The sequence below is a fragment of the Hippocampus bargibanti genome, linkage group LG12, assembly GCF_051943395.1.
Source record: "Hippocampus bargibanti isolate YZ-2025 linkage group LG12, ASM5194339v1, whole genome shotgun sequence".
Taxonomy (NCBI): Eukaryota; Metazoa; Chordata; class Actinopteri; order Syngnathiformes; family Syngnathidae; genus Hippocampus; species Hippocampus bargibanti.
Genome location: NC_142745.1, coordinates 23005670 through 23019845, shown reverse-complemented (window position 1 = coordinate 23019845; position 14176 = coordinate 23005670).

Here is a 14176-nt window from a genome sequence, read left to right as displayed (position 1 = left end):
ATTTGGAAATGGCCCTGCTTCTTTGTGTCATTCCGCATTTTCATTGTCTGTGCTCACCACATCAATATACAGTGATACCTTGCCTTACGAACTTAATTGGTTCCCAGACAGAGTGTGTTAGGCGAAAAGTCTGTATCCCAAGCAACAGCCTTGTTCATCTTGAGGAATGATTCCTTGTAAGCTTTGGCAGCTTTATTGTCAGAACTGGCTGCCTCACCATGACGAATGACACTATGAATCCCTGTACGACGCTGAAAGTTCTCGAACCATTCGTGGCTAGCCTTGAAATCATCAATGGATGACGAACTTCCAGGTTTCCTCTTGACGTTATCCGAGTGAAGTTGCCGTGCTTTCTCTGCGATAATTTTACCTTGTTCCTCATCAATTGTGTTCTGTTTAGCTGGGTCGATAGCTTTCGGCATCAAGTGTACAGATGGCTTGTGCAGGTTATTTGTGGAGCCTGATTGATGGGATATTTTAACCTTGCAGTCTACACTCTGCCTTTGAACTATCAATAAAGTTGAAACGAGTCACTGGGTTTTCTATCCATTTTCCACTTCACTCTCTCTCTGTCGTCTGCCTATCCATTTTTATTTGCAGCTTTGTGTTTCAGTAACCCACCCCCCCTCACTGCTGCGTTCTTGACCAATCACATGCAGGTTTAACGGAAGACTGGAGGCGGGGAATAGAGGACAAAAAACAGTCAGCTGCCATTTCCTTGTTAGGAGAACGGGCTCTTTCGCAAACGACACATCACTCGTTGTGGTAGCTCCGTGTGTATCCCAAAAAAAAGTTTGTATGCCAAGATTAAATTCTCATGAATTTAACGTTCGGAAACCGAAAAGTTCGTTAGCCAAGGCGTTCGTAAGTCGAGTTATCACTGTATCTCCGTATTCGGAATGACCCCATTCATTCCTGACAGATGACCGAGAAGTGTCAATACATTCAGAAAGACTTTCACAGATTTTCATTAAAACACCCATGATAAAGTCAACTATTCTAGTAATTGTTGTATTAAGTTCGTCCTGTCTACTTGATATCTAATTTAAAACAGATTCTTTTCTTACAGACATTGTATTGTAGGTGTTCAAATACCTGACATGTTTCGGCGTACACTTCCGCCTTATTTTAGTTATTGCTGTCTTTCATAATATTTATCTTTGTCAAGATGAACTTTAGCTGGGAAATCAATTCAATTTTAAGAGATAAAACGTCTGTGTGTGTGTGTGTGTGTGTGTCATATTCCTCCAGAGGATGACCTTTGAGGTGATTGGCCTTCTAGCGTGGTAAGATGAGATGCTATGGAAACAAATGAGAGCGTGGCTTCGTCTGGCCTCATTAAATGCAAAGAGAATACACAATCAAAGAGAAGCTCAGCGGCAGAAGATGGCAGGAATTCAACTTGATTTATTTATTAGGATTAATTTTGTACAGTCGCCGTGCAACAATGCAAACGTATCAGAACGCCCCCCACTTCATTGATCTTTGCTTTAGGGGTTTGTTACGTTTGCCAGATGTGTCCTTTTTCACTAATTATGGAAGCAATAAATTAGGTTTTGCATTCTTCTAATGATAGAGATCTGTGGAAAGGTCAAAGTAGAAGCCATTTTGAAATGGATAGAAGATGCAAATTCAATCAGAGCTATTGGGAATGCATTCAAATTAATCACTGAGTGTCAGAAGTCAAATATCTCAAATATCGACCATATACATACATACACACACATACACATACACATAAATATATATATATATATATATATATATATATATATATATATATATATATATATATATATATATATATATATATATATATATATATATACAGTAAAGTCTCGTTATATCGATATATCGATAGTCCCGGTTATATCGATACTATTTCTATGCACGCGCGGAGAAAATTACATGCAAACAGGGTCGGATATATCGATAGTCCCGGTTATATCGATATTTTTTCGGACTCCCTTGAATATTGATATAACGAGACTTTACTGTATATATATATATATATATATACAGTGATACCTTGGATTACGAACGCTTTAGCTAACGAACTTTTCGCTTTACGAACGTTAAATTCGCGAGAATATAATCTTGGCATACGAACTATTTTTCGGGAAACACACGTAGCGCCACAATGAATGATGTGTACTTGGTGAACGAGCTGGAAAATGGCAGCCGACTTTTTTCCCCTCTATTCCCCGCCCCCAGTCTTCGGTTAAAGCCGCACATGATTGGTCAAGATCCGTGGTAGAGGAGGGTGAGGGGAGGAGGGAAGGGTTACAGAAACACAGAGCTATACATTTAAATAGATAGGCAGATGACAGAGAGAGTGAGAAAATGGATAGAAAACACAGTGAAATTTGGACTCGTTTCAACTTTATTGATAGTTCAAAGGCAGAGTGTCAATCAGGCTCCACAAATAACCTGCACAAGCCATCTGTACAATTTAAAGAGTGTCTGCCTGCATCTGTTGCTGTTGCAATATCATAACTTCTAAGATGGACAACCCAGAGCTGCTTGAGACACTTTATGCAAAAAGCTAGCCATTCCGTCAAGCCATCAACGACATCACAAAGGCAAATAAAACGACTTGATTATACAATACAGTTTATTTCTTTCTCTGCAATACCATGGCACTTTTATTGGATTGGATATGCCTTTATTAGTCTCACAGTGGAGAAATTTACATTTCACAGCAGCAAAGTGATGAAAGGAATGAAAGTAGAAAAACAAAATACATGAGCTGCTGGAAAGGCAGCCACTCTTGCGGCGCCGTCTTGAAGTCAAAAGAACAAAAAAAAACTTAAATAACAAATAATATGACAGCACAAAGACACAGAGAGACATTCATTCTTCAGGACTTGCTGTACCCTCTTTGTGATGACATGAAGCAGTTCTAGATGAAAGAGGAGAGGATCAAAGCGTCTTTCCACCAGTGGATCAGGGACATCATGGTGGAATGTGCACGTCGACTACAAGCTAAATGTTGAAAGCAAACACGCAGCTGTAGCATCCATTGACGAAAAGAGATTGTCTCACATCTCCTGTTCCACATAAATCTGCTTCAATTCCAAGCCGCGACAGTTCCAACTACGCATCGGCGCTCTGCGCTGACGCTCCTTTCTTCTTATCGCGGGCTCTTCAAGCCATGCATCCATCCAACCGCAGACTGACCAACAGCACCGACCTTTCCGCTGAACAAAGTGGGGCTGTGAAGATGCTGCCCATTACAGGCGCAAAAAAAAGCACAATGGCCCCTTTGGTGTTCAGCGATGGCAGTCGAATGGCTCCGACATTCCTCTCATTCAAAAACAGTACTGGCATATTCATGCTGCCGAAAAGGCACAACCGCTCAGCACAGTCTCCTCCTTGATGAATGTCGTGGTCAAAAATGCTGAAAAACAATCTGTATCCGTTCCACGTGACGCACAACAACACAAAGTGACAAAAGAAAACACAAAACAAGACAAAAACAACCAAAAAAAGCAAGGCTCATGAGAGCACTTGCTGAGGCTGCCTACTCGGGCGCCATCTTGGACTTCTTCCTATTCTCTTCTTCCTATATACTATTATACATAAAATAAGGTATATTTTGTGTAGTTTTAAGGCTTTTTCCGTATAAAATTATGTTTTATGGGGACCCAGAACGGATTATTAGCATTTTAATGGTTTCCTATGGGAAATTAATCAGAATCAGAATCAGAATCATAATCATCTTTCTTTATTGCCAATGTTTGGAATAAACACTTTTCGTCTTACACACACTTCCTGGGAACCAATTAAGTTCAAGGTATCACTGTACTACACGACATAAAAGATGTGACTTTGGATTCTTTTGTCTGTGTTACAGATGTCTGTGACCACCCTTCATCCGATTTTTGTATCAACTGCCGCCATCCCATCTCTGACTAATCTGTTTCTATTTAACAAATCCTGGCCCCCCCGCTGCCCTCCTCCCTCTCCACTTCATCATTTGAGTCTTGAACTCCGAATGCGTCACCCTTCTGGGGTTGATCTGGTCATTTTTAGCAATCACACCCCCGCCCCCCCCCCCCCCCCCCCCCCCCGCCCCAACCCCAGCTTTCTCAGTCCTTCATCCCTTCTGTCCGTCTTAACCCACTTTTGAGAAGAAACAATAGAGACAATGGGGAGCAAGACCCCCCCCTCCCCACCCCCGAGGCGGCAGAAGGGGATGTACATGGCAAGGTTAGTGAAACTATCAAAAGAACGCTCCCCACAGAGAGAGCGAGACAGAGTGAGAGATGCCTGCTGCCCATCTGCTGAGGTGCTGAAAGGAAAGAAGGGGGTTGCAGAAGATGGCGACAGACCACAAAGAGAGAATGACATTTGGAACCGCACATTCTCCATTTTCTCGCTCACGTCCTCACCTTATTATATATCATCCCTCCAAGGAAAATAAACATATTTAATCGTGAAAAAAAATATATATATAATAATAATAATATCGATGAGAAGGTTTCTTCAGCTGCCATGTGTACTTTTTTGAAGGTGTCGGACGTTTCGCCTCCTATCCAAGAGGCTTCGTCAGCGAACTAAAGTCTTACTGGTAGTTTAGGCCCTATATATATGTCCCTACTGTCCAGACATGGCGGCGCCGGACACAGCTATGATAGGTCCCTACTCTCAGGTTGGGGGGAGCAGAGGACCACTCCCTGTGGCCCCACTGATTGTTCCTACATTCCTGACTAACGACTGGCCTATTCGCCCCACTCCCGCCGGTATCACCTCATCAGTATTACTAATGTTGCCTAACCTGTTTTGCCTAAGCAGGCTATTGTATGAACGATCCAAATTGAACCTCACCAGACCGGTTTAATGAAGGATTTTGTTGTTTTATGAGAATCGCTTCTTTTACCCCCCTTTCAAACCATCTATGCTCTTTCGCTAAGATTTTAACCTCATTGTCGTCAAATGAGTGGTTGCTAGCTTTTAGGTGCAAATGTACTGCCGATTGAGGCCCACTAGTATTATCCCTGCGATGTTGATAAAGTCTTTTTTTGAGAATTTGTTGAGTCTCCCCAATGTACTGCTCTTTACAATTTTCATTCTTACAATGTATGGAATAAACTACATGACTTTGTTTTTCATTTGGTAGCCTATCTTTTGGATGCACTCATTTTTGCCTTAACGTGTTAATCGGTTTGAAATAAGTAGGAATTTTGTGTTGCCAAAGGACTCTTTGCAATTTTTCAGAAACTCCTGCAATGTAAGGTACTGCTACTCCTCTCATTTTTGTATCTTAAGAATTTTTGGTTTCATTCCCTATTCTTTCTTTCTGATATTTGTTGAATGACCACTGAGGGTACCCACAGTTAAATAATAATAATAATAATAATAATAATAATAATAATAATAATAATAATGTGAAATGTAAATTTCTCCACTGTGAGACTAATAAAGGCAAATCCAATCCAATCCAATCCAATAATAATAATAATAAATTTCATTTATAAGCGCCTTTCAAGCAGCAGCAGCCACATGCGCCTGCGTTCACTCAACCCGGAAGTTATACATATAAATAAACAAATAAAGAGAGAAAGAAATACTAGCTAGCTAGCAAATAGATAGCTAATAATAATAATAATAATAATAATAATAATAATAATAATAATAAGAATAATAACAATAATAATAATAACAATAATAACAGATACCTAGCTGGATAGCCAGCCAGCTCGGTAGTGAATAGATAGCTAGATAGCTAGCTAGCCTGCCAGATAGCTAGCTAGCCAACCAGAGCTAATAGATAGCAAATAGCTAGCAAATAGCTAGCAAATAATAATTATAATAATACATTTAATTTCTAAGCGCCTTTCAAAACTCTCAAGGACACTTTCCAGTCACAGGATTTTTTTTGTGCGGGTGAACAGCGGCAGCCATTCACGCCAGCGTTCACTCTACCCGGAATAACTCAAATAAATAAAAAGCTAGCTAGCTATTAGATAACTATTAGATAGCCAGATAGCTAGCTATTAGATAGCTAATAAATAGTTTACTCGCGAGAAGCGAAACTTCCGACACCTTGAAAGAAGTACAGATGACGGCTGAAGAAACCTTCTCATCGATGGACCACTCAGAACTTACACAGACGTATTGTGGGACTATGAAAGGCTTTCTGATTCTGATGTGTCATCAATTTACTCATAAATGTAGTTATTCTCGATCATTAAAATTAAAGAGACAACAAAGTTGATATATTTCCAAGTCATAAAATATTCTCTTGTACTGTACATTGAAATGGCATCAGGTGGACAAATGGGTTTAATAGTCCTGAAGAATGATGTGTCTTTGTTTTGTCATATTGTCTTTGTGTTGTCATATTATTTGTTTTTTTGTTCTTTTGACTTCAAGACGGCGCCGCGAGAGTGGCTGCCTTTCCAGCAGCTTATGTATTTTGTTTTTCTACTTTCATCACTTTGCTGCTGTGAAATGTACATTTCTCCACTGTGAGACGAATAAAGGAAAATCAAATCCAATAATACATTTGATTTCTAAGTGCCTTTCAAAACTCTCAAGGTCGCTTTACAGTCACAGGATCAGTTTTTTCTGTGGGTGAGCAGTGGCAGCCACACGCGCCAACGTTCACTCAACCCGGAAGAACTGAAATAGATAGAAAACAAGCCAATTAGATAATAAATAGCCAGCCGGATAGCTAGCGCGGTTGATAGCTAGCTAGCTAATAGATAGACAGCCAGATAGCCATCTAGCTAGATACATAGCTAATAGACAGAAAATAGATAGCTATGTTGGTAGCCACCTAGAGTGCAGTTTTTTGAATGTTTCAGTGTTTGACAGGTTATTAAAAAATAAAAAGTTAAACTTTAATTAATAGCCAAATGTTTATGTTGAGCCACAGTGAATGGTAAACATATTTATGTTAGTGCTAATTTCGTATTATCGTATTTACTGCTATTTAATATGCTAGCACTGTTGTTTGATTGGGAGGAATGTTAGTGCTATTTGATTGACATCGCTGGACACCTCAGGGGTAATTGTGCTTTTTTTGCGCCTGTAATGAAAACAAATGTAAGGTGAAAAAATGACGATTTTCTGACAACATCTGTCTGCCGAGCAGCGGTTGTCCAAATAAAATGCTTTGTCTCGGTGGACCTGATCTCCTTCAGAAATTTTAAACTGAACTCCAGCTTCAGCTCGATTTAGAAAAGTAGCCCGTGGCTAAATTGTTGTTGGAATTTTGTCAGGGTGCCTCATCTGAACAAAGTTGCGACCTTTATAAAGCGCCGGGATTTCCTCCTCGCTGCTTTGTCTGCAGACATTAAAATCTGGATCCTGCCCAACGAGCACATTGCAAGCCGACACATTTTGAGAAAGAACAAAAATAAGACGTTATTCATCTTGAAAGAGCCAATGTTTGATATGAAGCTAAATGTATCTACAGTGACACCTCAGCTTACAAACTTAATTGCTTCCCAGAAAGTGCGTGTAAGGTGAAAAGTTTGTCTTTCAAACATTTATTTCCCATAAGAAACCATTAAAATGAGAATAATCCATTCCCAGGTCCTGCATAATACATAATTTTCTCCGAAATAAGCCTTAGAACTACACAAAATATACCTTATTTTATGTATAATAACGGTGGTATTGTATTGTAATGAAATAAATAAACTGTACTGCATAATCAAGTGGTTTTATTTACCTTTGTGATGGTCGTTGACTCTTGATGATATCCAAGTGACGTTGCCGCGCTTTCTCTGCGATCATACCCTCACTCACAATGTCCCCTGCTAGCTGCTTTTGGTTAATCCAAATCAACAGAAGTTTTTCAACCTCTGCTATTGCATGAGACTGTTGCTTAGACAACACAAAAACACCCTTAGCCACACGTAGCAATGGTTGACTTAGCATACTGGTCAACAGAAGTTTTTCAACCTCTTCTATTGCATGAGACTGTTGCTTAGACAACACAAAAACACCCTTAGCCACACGTAGCAATGGTTGACTTAGCATACTGGTACTGGGACGCTAAGTCACACAAACGCACACCTCGTTCGTGTTTTTTGATGATCTCCTTTTTCTGCTTCACCGTCATTTTCTTTTGTGTCCTCTTCGGCTTAATACTAGCCTGTGGTGGGGTCTTTTTCACTCCCATAATAGCAAAAGTACTCCACTCGATAACAAACCCCGTCCGCACTTAAAGAAAGGGGGTGACAAAAACTAGTCCGCCAGACACCGTGGCGCTGTTCGACCGTGTGGTTTGGTGTTCTTCCACCAAAAACTTGTCTGGCAGCCATCGTGGCGCTCTGTGGGTTTCCCGAAAACTAGTTTGTCTGCCAAGATTAAATTCGCGCGGATTTAATGTTCGCAATGCCAAAAGTTTGTAAGCTAAAGCATTCGTAAACTGAAGTATCACTCTATATTGAGAGTAACTGATAATAAAAAACAAAGCATTCATACAATTGTGAAAAGCCACTCTCGCGGCGCCATCTTGAAGTCAAAATGTGTATATATATATATATATATATATATATATATATATATATATATATATATATATATATATATATATATATATATATATGTGTGTGTGTGTGTGTGTGTGTGTGTGTGTGTGTGTGTGTGTGTGTGTGTGTGTGTGTGTGTGTGTGTGTGTGTGTGTGTGTGTGTGTGTGTGTGTGTGTGTGTGTGTGCGTGCGTGCGTGCGTGTGTGTAAATGCTATTTAACTAGCTAGCTAGTGGCTATCTATTTTGTGTTTTGCTTTTCTACCTTCATTTCTTTCATAACTTTGCTGCTGTGAAATGTAAATTTCTCCACTGAGAGACTAATAAAGGCAAATCTAATCCAATCCATTTGCTATCTATTTGCTATCGATTAGCTACCTACCTAGCTGGCCATCTATTTGCTATCCATTTGCTATCTATTAGCTAGCTACATAGCTGGATTTCTATTTACTATACATTTGCTATCTATTAGCTATCTGGGTAGCTAGCTAGCTATGTAGCTGGCTATCTATTTGCTCTATGGCTATCTAGCTAGTTCGCAAACTGTGTACCTGGCTATATATTAGCTATCTGTTAGCTAGATTTCTATTTATTTGAGTTACTTCTGGGTTGAGTAAACGTGGGCGCATGTGGCTGCCGCTGCTCACCCGCAGAAAAACTGATCCCGTGACTGTAAAGTGACTTTGAGAGTTTTGAAAGGTGCTTATAAACTAAATGTATTATTATTATTGTTATTCATTTCAGAGGTCGTCTCGGTGGACGTTTTTGCCCTGGGGCGGCAGGACACTCTGGGAAGGTTCCCTGCCTCTATTTCAAGCCTGTGATCTCTCCGTTTTCGACTTATTCTCAACACATGGCAGCCAGCCAGCATCGTACTATTGGCCTTCCCCAGCGCTTCCCTCCCCCAAGATAATACGGCACATTTTTGGCCGCATGAATTGTGGTAGTACTGCAGCTGAATGTAACAAGAGAAGCGGAGAGTTGCCAGTTCCAACTCTTCCAACTAAAACACAAAAATAGGATGAATATTAAGACTGACATTCATAAAGCCATCCTACGAAACAAAACGTTTTTCGGGTGTTAGTGTCACAACGAAGTGACGTTTGGCTCCATCCACTTTCCTCTGAATTTGGTGTGACAATACTCACCTCTACTGGCAAATACATGTATCTGCACTGAACAATAAACCAACATGAGAAAGCAAATGGCATTTCAAACAAGCTTTGAGTCATTTTTTTAATTCAACGCGTTTAAACTGCGACATGTAAAAGATAATAGAGTCAATCTTAAAGGACAACCGACGCCACTTTTTTGTTTTTTAACTGACACCAGAAAAACGTTTTATAGCATGTAAAATACCCAAAACACGCAGTATATTTTAGTCAAATGCAAAACACCAATAAAAATGACTTAAAGTGTCCAAAATCTGCAAAAAAATTGAGCATTTTCAGAAAGTCCCGCCCCCAGTTCGTGACGTCACGCCAAGACGTCTTGCATTGCTTGTGAATCCAAACAATGGCTTCAGATTCAGAGAATATGCTTTCTTGTCACACATCCAGTTATGAATATGATTCAAATAGTCCTGATGAGCAAAGCATACATGTTTGCAATCGATTAAAGAATTTATTTGGGCCATTTTGAGGCAAACGGGCAGGGGTAATGTCTCACCCAAAAAGAGGCAGAAAAATGGCGACCAGCTCCGATGAGGAATTAATCAGCTCGTTTCCACAGGCTGATACATTCCTTCCATGGAGTTTGCCTCCCTCTGCTGGCGGCTTTTGGGTGTAAGACATAGTTTAAAAAAAACAGTACAGTAAAATACATTGACGTGATGGAAAGACGCTACAATGCGTATTTTTACGGTGAGGAGGCGGTCCTTTTCTGACGTCACGTACAGACTCGTCACCAACTCAAAAACAAGACTTCCTGAATGTTCAGCGCCAGTCTTAAAAGGTAAATATAGCTATATGCGGTGGAATCTTATTAAAATACGCCCAGTAGAAGTCATTTGAAGCCGTTTTACAAATTATGGACACATCTGTGAGAGGGATTTGAAACACTTTCTCCTGCAACAGATTTGAAAGGAGATCCATTTAACAAATGCAGGGCGAGCAGTTAAGGTAGCCTGTAAAGCCACCCAATGAATATTGAAATGAAAGCTGCGGGCAGCAAAATTCCCACTGACGCCCCACGAGCCCACGTGGCCAAAGTCGGTCTTGTTTTGGAGTTGGATGCAAACATTACAGTGTGAATAACATCTGGCATGTCAAAAGTGTAAAAAATGTCTCTGTGCTTATTAGTAATAGATATACACTGTATATATTTACACACAAATATGTACATTGATGCCTCGGTTTGCGATATATATATATATATATATATATATATATATATATATATATATATATATATATATATATATATATATATATATATATATATATATATATATAGTAAAGTCTCGTTATATCGATATTCAAGGGAGTCCGAAAAAATATCGATATAACCGGGACTATCGATATATCCGACCCTGTTTGCATGTACTTTTCTCCGTGCGTGCATAGAAATAGTATCGATATAACCGGGACTATCGATATATCCGATATCGATATAACGAGACTTTACTGTATGTATATATATATATATATATATATATACGCAGAAAAACTGATCCTGTGACAGTAAATTGACCTTGACAGATTTGAAAGGCAAATAGAAGCAAATGTATTAGTATTAGTATTAGTATTAGTATTAGTAGGACTGAGTCAGTTGCTTGTTCTGTAGCCACAAAGGGACATATGTCTTCTTGTGCCGGTCCCAAGCCCGGATAAATACAGAGGGTTGTGTCAGGAAGGGCATCCGATGTAAAAGCTTGGCCAAAACAAACATGCGGATCAAACCTCTCAAGATGGAGGACACTGATTTGCTGTGGCGACCCCTTGATGGGAAAAGCCGAAAGGAAAAGAAGAAGGACACAACTTGTCCGGAGACGTCGGCTGTCCTTTAAAGTTGCCCAGAAATAGAAGCCTAATTGTCATGCCTCAAAAGAAAAGCACGTTTTGGCTATTTGACTGGCTAGCTATTAGCCATCTAGCTGGCTGGCAGGCTGTTATCTGGTATCTATGCTTGTCTCTCTGTCAAAACTCTCACGGTCACTTTACAGTCGCTGCAGCCGTTTTTCTGTGGGTGAGCAGTGGCAGCCACACGCGCCAGCGTTCACTCAACCCGGAAGTTACTCAAATAGATAGAAAGCTAGCTAGCTAATAGATCACCCATAGATAGCCAGCTAGCGAGATTGCTATATAGTTAAGAATGACTCTCCGTGTCTTTGTATTGTCATCTTATTTTTTATTTAGTTGTTGTTTTTTACTTCAAGACGGCGCCGCGAAAGTGACTGCCTTTCCAGCAGCTCCTATATTTTGTTTTTATACTTGTTTCTTTCCTTTCCTCTTCCTTTCATAACTTTGCTACTGTGTTATATCCGGATAGAGTGAACGCTGGCGCGAATGGCTGCCGCTGCTCACCCGCACAAAAGAAATCCTGTGACTGTAAAGCGTCTTGTCGGTTGTCAGGGGCTGCAAGGCCTTCTCTGCTGGCCTCAAAATATCTGAATCATAGACTGATGCGAATGCTATTTTGTCCATGAATTCTTCTGAAATCATTTCAAATTGCCTTATCGGTTGTCAGGGCCTGCAAGGCCTTCTCTGCTGGCCAAAAAATGTATGATGTCGACCACTATATTGTAATTAGCTCATCGCATTTGAATAGGACGTGGTGCAGTGAGACAGTTGTGGCAGGCCCTGGTATCCCGAGCTGCAACCTTGGAGGGGCGTGGGGGCAAACAAATCCAATTTCCTAGCTTGTTCAACCGTCCCTCTTCATGTTGGTACATCATGTGCAATGACACCAACTTATCTCCCGACATCACACACCCAGCCGGGTTTCGGACGGCTCGGCAAGGCCCAGGTCCTTTTTAGTTAGTTGCCTTTGAAGCATTCCAGTTTGCGCAGAGCAGAAAAAAAAGCTCCTCAAACCGCAGCATGATGCAGCAGATGCACGAGGACGCACTACACGCACACATATGCAGTTACACATCCGGAAATGACAAACTCCTCCGTTGTCATATTTCATGTCATCTTTAAAACATCACTAAGTGCGGGATGCGATGCTAAAAAAACAATCCAGCAGCGTGTAAAAGTAGCAAGGTGTCCGTTTACCTGTCCTGCTTTCCTGTTTTCTCCTCCCCTGCAGCTCGCCACCTTTTTTTCTTCAGCTGTGCGGTAGCGTCACAATGGCGGCGGCGACCACCTTTCGATGATGTCCGCGTTTCCCGTTTCTTGCCTTTCTATGTCCACTCCTCTGCCGACTTCTTGGATTCAGCACTTCTTCTGCCTCTGTGCGGTCTCAGCTGTTCTCGCTTTGGTCCACCTCTGTGCAGCGTGCACGTCACTGGGATGGCTGGGGGAGGGGGGGGGGGGAGGGTTAAAAATGACGTTTGCTAACTCATCCAATACGAGTGATGTGTGGTTCGCGAACGAATCGGCTCTTAATGCCACGTCTTTGAATTGAACGCCTGGAGCAGGCTCTTAATACGGAGCCGCTTATAGGAACATTCCACCATGACGTCCCTGATCCACTGCTGAAAAGGACGCTTTGATCCTCTCCTATTTCATCTAGAACTGCTTCATGTCACAAAGAGTACAGCAAGGGCTGAAGAATGAATTTGTCTTTGTGTTGTCATATTATTTAGTTTTTTTTGTTCTTTTGACTTCAAGATGGTGCCACCAGAGTGGCTGTCTTTCCAACTGCTCCTGTATTTTTTTTTTTTTACTTTTTTCTTTCCTTTCCTCTTCCTTTCATAACTTTGCTGTTGTGAAATGTCAATTTCTCTACTGTGATATGAATAAAGGCTAATCCAATCCAATCCACATAATGAAAATAGCACTTTATTGGATTTCTTTGAGTCAAGAGCTCCAAAAATCATCATGTTATAATAATAATAATAATAATAATAATAATAATAATAATAATAATCCATTTTCAAAGCGCATTTCAAAACTCTCAAGGTCACTTTACAGTCACAGGATAAGTTTTTCCGCGGGTGAGCAGCGGCAGCGACACGTGCCAGCGTTCACTCAACCCCAAAGTACACTCAAACAGAAAGAAAGCTAGCTAGCAAGCTAATGGATAGCAAATAAATAGTTAATAGATGCCCAGATAGCCAACAAGTAGCCAGCTAGACAGTTTACAGCCAGTCAGCTAGACAGCTAACACCTAGCTAGCTAATGGATGGAAAATAAATAGTTAATAGATAGCCACATAGCCAACAGCTACCCAGCTAGACAGTTTACAGCCAGTGAGCTAGACAGCTAATAGCTATCTAGCTAATGGATAGCAAATAAATAGCGAATAGATAGGCAGATAGCCACCAGCTAGCCTGCTCGTTATGCCCCATTACAACCTCCTGCGTACACATCATATTTGTTTACCATTTTTGAAAGTGTAGAAGAAGGCCATTGGCCACTGGACCTGACCCTATTTGAACAACATGATTCCAGATTTGTCACATTTACTGTCAGGGAAGTAAACTTGAAGGTGGTTGCATCTGCAACAACATTTCATGATCTTGTTCGGGGAGTTAGTCTGGCCGGGACAACCGGTCCTGTTTGGAGAAACATTTGGACACAAC